Source organism: Protopterus annectens, chromosome 2.part2 (assembly GCF_019279795.1).
Source record: "Protopterus annectens isolate FY-2018-M chromosome 2.part2, PAN1.0, whole genome shotgun sequence".
Taxonomy (NCBI): domain Eukaryota; kingdom Metazoa; phylum Chordata; order Ceratodontiformes; family Protopteridae; genus Protopterus; species Protopterus annectens.
In genome coordinates this window covers 416,284,765-416,291,473 of record NC_056730.1, presented here as the reverse complement: position 1 = coordinate 416,291,473, position 6,709 = coordinate 416,284,765, and positions in this window count along the sequence as shown.

Below are 6,709 nucleotides of genomic sequence, written 5' to 3'. Positions count from 1 at the left end.
GAAGTAGTTCCTCCTCCAAATCACTCTGTGCCTGTGATGGCCTTGGCAATGGTGCGGGGCTGTGTGGCCCTGCCCTGTGCTGTTCCTGTGGCAGCTGCTTCCGCAGGATCATATTGTGTAGCATGGCACATACTATGAACATTTGTGTACATGTAGCTGGAGAGTACTGCAAGGCTTCACCGGATATGTCAAGGCAGCGGAACCGTGACTTGAGCATCCCAAACACATGCTTTATTATGATTCTGGTTTATGCATGTGCCTCATTATGGTGTTCTTGTTCGGGTGCGTGTGCATTTCTGATGGTTGTCATTACCCATGGCTCCAGTGTGTAACCAGCATCTGCCACTAGGTGGCCATATGGGATATCCCCACTGGCAAATGACTGGTACAGCTGTCTCATATGCCAGATGTGGGAGTCGTGATAGCTTCCAGGGCTGCCAGCACACACATTCAAGATAATGCCCTGGGCATCGCACACAACCTGGCAGTTGATGGAGGGGAAGCCCTTGTGGTTTATGTAGACCCTACCCTGCTCTCCAGGTGGTGCTTTTTTGTGTATGTGCGTGCAGTCTATAGCACCCATTACCTCAGGGTATTCTGCTATTTGGTGGAAGAGATGCGTATTGCTGGTCAATGCCTCACAGGTGTTGTGGAAATATATGTGCTCACTGGCATGTGCTGACATGGCATCCAGGAACTGGTGGAGTATCCTGGATGCTGATGCCTGTGAGATCCCCATGATATCCCCAGTTGGCCTTTGGAAGATACTTGTGGCTAGTGTTCTTAAGCCTACAAATACCTTGGTATCCACTGGGATGGGTTCCCCTCTGTTGGCTCTGTGTGTGAGATGTGGCCAACACAGCTTAACAATTTGCTGTAGAATGTCCTTGTCCACCCTATAATGCTCCACTATCTCCAGCTCATGTAGCCCCTGGTAGGTTACCCTGGGTCTGTACACTCTTCTCCTTTTCCTCACTGTGGATTTGTCATCAGCATTCACATCCTCACCACCCTCAGCCTCTTCCACATATTGATGTATGAGAGTGACAGCAGCCCCTAGCATTTTGTTAGTTTTGTCAGGTAAAATTTTCCCATCTGTGTACACTGGTGGTGTAGAGTTTGTGGGAAAAACACACTGGAAGGTGTTTGCATAGTTTATAGTAGTGTGCTAGCCTGTTCCATGTGTAATTGGCTGATTCTGATACATTTCACCTGCCAGCTATGCTAGTTCTCCTTGATTGCCTTCCTACTGCTGATTCCTCAAAAACAGTCTGAAAGGTGTTTGCATAGTTTATAGTAGTGTGCTGGGCTGCTGCATGTGTATTTGACTGATTCTGATACATTCCACCTGCCTGCTATGCTTTTTCTCCTTGATTGCCTTCCTACTGCTGTTTTCCATTCACATTGGCTTCCTGTTTAAGCCCAGAGGCATGCATACCCAGTGCTCATATGTGCACAGATCTGCTATTTCCTGTGGGGTTTTTATTGTTTTTTTTAAAACCCGGTGTGTGGCACGCACACCTGTTTAGGCTATGTACACAGTGCTCAGGAACATCTGACACACCCCCTTCCTTAGCTGTGCTTAGCTAAGGGCAAACACGAGCCACAGAGCTCCAATGAGCTTACAGCAAGCATGACACACCCCTTATGAAGTCATTCAGCTCTTAGATTTGCACTGTGGTATTGCTGCACCTACACGGTTGGGATCAAAGTAACACTGAGTGGAAATCTGTGATTCGGTATCAATCCCCTCATTTGCATAAAGCAGAATGCTAATTCATAGTTACCGCACTCACTCTCAGCCTTCCCCCTTAGCAACCACTACTCCCTGGTATTGTTGTTTTTGCATGCCATTGACTATCATGACAAAATGCTGATTTGGGTTTAAAAGCTTATTTTCCACTTTTTTTTTATTTTCGGCCCAATCCCATTTGCACACCCTGCCCTACGCGTAAACAGCCGAAATCAGACAAAAAAAAATAAAAGTTATATTTTATAATTTTGCAACTATTTATCATGACAATGGCCATATATTTAGCCATTGTCATGCCTATTCCATTGAATACATGCTTTCTTTGGAGCTGTCATGCCTCCATTTTGTAATTTGCATAAATGTATTCAGTTAGCAACCAAATACATTTCTGCATGTTACACTATTCCTGCACAGATGCCTGCCTGCTTCCTGGATCGCTAGTTCACCTCATTTGCATGGTTTTCACCTGCAAATAGGGTAATTAGCATATAGCAGTGGTGTATGTGCTAGAATAGTTTAGGAGCGCTTGTGCACATGCCGGAGCTCATTCCTGGATCACTCGGTGGCCATATTGGGTGCAGCAGCTCTTGCACTATTCCTGCACACCGTACAGAGCTTGCTGAATCCTGGGGTGTATCTTACCATTCTGATTGCAGCCAGAGATGAAATATCTGTGGGAGAGAATGGTTTATTAGCTCCTGTAGGAAGAGTGGAAGTGTTTTATTGTTTTATGACTTCCAGAAGCTGCAACAGATCTTAGCAAAGCTCTATGTGTGTGTATTATTGACACATATGTGTGATATTCTGGGTCACTTGCTAGGAAAGGGGGTAATATGGGAAGCAGAACTCAGATAACCAGATGTATGTGATGTCATTCTGTAATCCAGGGCAAAAATGATATTTTAATGCTAGTTGAGACCGAAGTCTCAGAGCAGTCTATTTTTTGGAACCTGACAAAGAAGGACCCCTCACCTACTTCATCTTGCCTTGCTGTAGTAAGTGAGCAAGGACTTGTAATTCTTTAGCTCAGTCAGGAAAATATAGTGAGATTATTTAAGTACTGTTTTTCTGTATCTGTGTGAATCTATTCATCTGTGTTATTTTAATATTTCCTGTGTCTGGAACTCTGGTGTTTATTGTAAACAGATATTCCATATGTTCATGTTCATTTATTATTTATTATTAAATATATTTAAACTTTTCATTGTCGCTGGTCCTTTAGAGTAGCTAACCTATGAGAGTACTTATATCTATTTGGTGACTCTGTGGTCACTCCTGAAAGCCTTACTGCATTGGCCAAACAATATCATTTGCATTAATATTAATTTCACTCAGTATAATTGGCTACACTTGTATGAGCCTTAGAGTAGCTGGATTTGGACTGTCTGGTGGCAATGTAACTACCTTATAGTCTGGGCAGAAAGGGACATAGCTAGTAAATCTGAGCCAGCCTTTCCCAGGTGTGTGTGTGTGTGTGTGTGTGTGTGTGTGTGTGTGTGTGTAAATCGAATCTCAAAGAGTATATGTGTCAGGCTGCTTGGAGTAGAGACATGACGTACTGGTTTCACGGAGAGGGTGCTGGAGGACTTGGCTTGGACACTTGACTAAGTACTCAACTCTACAGCTGTGCCAGTGTGGAGTCTTACTGAGGACCTGGAAAGAGAGAGAGAGAGAGAGAGAAACTCAGACCCCAGACTGAGTGTGCTCCCTGTGTGCTCTTAAGGGAAATTGTGCTAGATGCAGAGAGCTGCATCAGGAAATACTGTGTGTATCTATTTTTATTCCATGTGAACATCCCTCTCCAGTGTCAGTGGTGAGGATTCATGCACCTTGATTACTGGCCAAGAGAGGTGACATCACAATTATCCCTTTTGTTCCTATTTTATATGAGGTCAGGGTGTCATGTCAACTATCACCATCTCTCTTGATTCAGTGCCATTCTCTTAACTCCTTCAACAATCATGCCCAGCTGTCACAGGTCTTCTTTAGTGCAGGACCGCCTCTGCTTAACTGGAAGTCCTGATAACCACTTGCCTTCTTCCCGTCTCTCCCAAATCTCCTTTGCCAAATTATCTTCTGCTTTCCTGCACGTGTCCCAACCACCATAATCTGTTTTTCTAGATCTTCTCTATAATTGATGTTAAGTTGGCTTCAGCTTTGAAGTCTTTATTTTCTTGTCTGTCACATAGGGGTGATCTTACTACCCATCAAAGGCACTTCATGTCTAGCAACTCAAGCTTTCTCAGCTACACTGCCTTCACTACAAAGGTTTCTATGACATACAGAAGCACTGGTTGAATGACTGTTTTCTATGTCTTAATTTTCAGCATTGTTGGCATTCTTCTATTCCATTCTACATCTGATATTTTGTGCCAGACGACTGCAGCAGCTCTGATTCTAGCTCTGACCTCCTCATTCAGATTTCCCTTGTCCCAATCCACCCTTCCCAGACACTTGAAGCTGTTAGCCTATTTCACTACTTTCTCTTCTATCTTAATTTTCAGTGTCTTCTGATTCCCCCATTTGCTGCCATGGCCACTATATTTTTTCTGTACTCAGTTTCATCCCATGTGCTTTTTGTTTTGCATTCCAGGCCTCAATCCTTTACAGAAGTTCCTTCTCAGAGTCTGCTTGCACTGCCATATCATACACATACATCAGGTATGCTGCTCTATCCTGTCTGGCATGTGTGCTGATGTAGTCTATCACCAGTATGCATAGAAATTAGCTCAGAGATGAACTCTGATGTGCACCTACTCTTATAGAAAACCTCTCTCTAAGTCCAACCATTGTTTATGATTGTGTCATTGGAATGTAATACATAATCTGCACTAACTATATCAATGTTTCTAGGACTTCAAACCATCCCATCCCAAGTCATCTCTCTTGTGATATTATCATATGCTTTCTTCATGTCTAGGAATGCCCAGTTGGATTCTTTCCTCATCTCATAGGTTCATAGGTTTATGGGTATTTACTAGGCTAACGACTATGTAACCCCAATCTCTGACAAGTTCTCATACCCTTGATAAGTGTAAGCAAGGGCTTGAGAGATGAACCATTTACAGACTACATGTGTCCATTAAAGACATAGGTGCCAAACAAGGAATGAATTTCCTCCAACTTTTTTTCCACTATCTGCCTCAATGCAAACATCTGAATGGTTGTATTGCATCTTGATCTGAATCTCATCTACTCATCTCCTGTCTTACTTTCTACTTTTGTTTGTATTCATTTATCAGTCATCCCATCCCAATACTTTCATGTAGAGTGAAAAGGGTTTGGCATCTCTGTACTGTCTTCAGTTGTGAATATCCCATTTATTCTTGCACACTGGTATTAGCATGCATATTCGCCAGTTGTTCAGGATATGCCTCTCTCTCCTCACTGCAATGAGTGCTCTCGGGAACCATTTTTCCTCTACCTCACCCAACATCCTGATCATATCTGTTGTGACTATATCCAAGCATGCTGCTTTCCCTGACTTTATTTTCTTTAGTGCACTTCATACTTCTTTGGGGAGGGGGGTCTTCTTCCTCTTTCATCCTAGACTCTCCACAGAGAAATGCAGCTTCTGTGGGGTTTTCTTCATTCAGAAAATTCTTTAAGTACTCCTTCCATTTGCTCTTGATGCCCCCTGGAATTGTGAACAGATTACTATTGACACCCTTGATGTTTTTCTATCACTATCTTGCACCTGATAGAGCTTTTTTGTGCCATCTGCTGAGTCACTTTCCAGAGGCTGAGAAACGTTCTCTGACTCCTTGCTTTTTGCTATCGTGATTGCTCTTATCCACTTTGTTAGGCAACTAGCATTCCTCCTAAGCCTAGTCAATCTTTTCTGTCTCCCACTTTTTCCTGTACTTCTTAATTTTGATAGCTTCCTGGACTTCTGCATTCCACCAGCAGCTTTCCTTATGCTTCTTATTTCCATATTGCTTGCTCTATCATCTTCACGCATGTTGTTTTGAGATACTGCCATTCTTCTTCTGCTACATCTGCTTCCTCTTCTTCCTGAGGTACCATGGCAATGAGTATTTCCTTGAACTCCTGTACTGTTGATTCAGTCTACTTCCAGGTTTCCAGCCTAGTCTCTATTGAGCTTAGAGCCCTGTCTTTTCACTGCTTGCAGCTGATTGTGGAACCAATATTGACATTGCAATCTCTGATTAGACTCCATTGCCCTTTCCTTAATAGACCACTCTTGTATATGATCTTGTGACTGCCTCTCTTGGTGATCTGTGTCTTGACAACCATTGTCTTTATCAGACAGAAATCCAGCATGGCCTCTCCTTCATTATTTATGTTGCCTTAACCATTGTGAATCCATGCAGTCCTCATATCTTGTTCTCTCTTTCCTGACAGGAGCATTCAGGTCACAAATTATCAAGACCAGTTCATTTTGTCCTGCTTTATTAAGGGAGTTCTGCAACTGCTGTCTGTGTGCATTCTTCTTGCCATCACAGCCCTCTCGTGGAGCACAGGGTGAGACTACGACGTTTATACTTTCATAGGAGGTTAGTAGGCTATTGGCCGTAGTGCCTTTATAAGCCTAGCCATGTTATACCCTTGTTCCCTTATTGGCAAAGTTGCATGGTCTATATTTGCGGTGTGAGTCTATGATCAGCACTAACTGCCCTTATCCAAGAGGGACATAGCTGACTCCCCCGGGGTAAATCTACAGTCTCCCATCCAGTTGTCTAAGTTATGCTTAAATAGTCTGCTACTTAGTAATTATATGTGATGCTTATAATAGAAAGGCAGACTATTGTTCCTTGAGATTTGGTGAGATTTGTTAACAATGCATTATCACTCACTGAGGCCTCTGCTGAGGTTATATGCATTAGAGAGCTGAGCATATCTCATTTATGGATAGATTAGGACAATTTGTCAAGTAATGGGAAGGACAACATTTACAAACACATGTCTGAATTACAATAAAGTTGCATGCATATG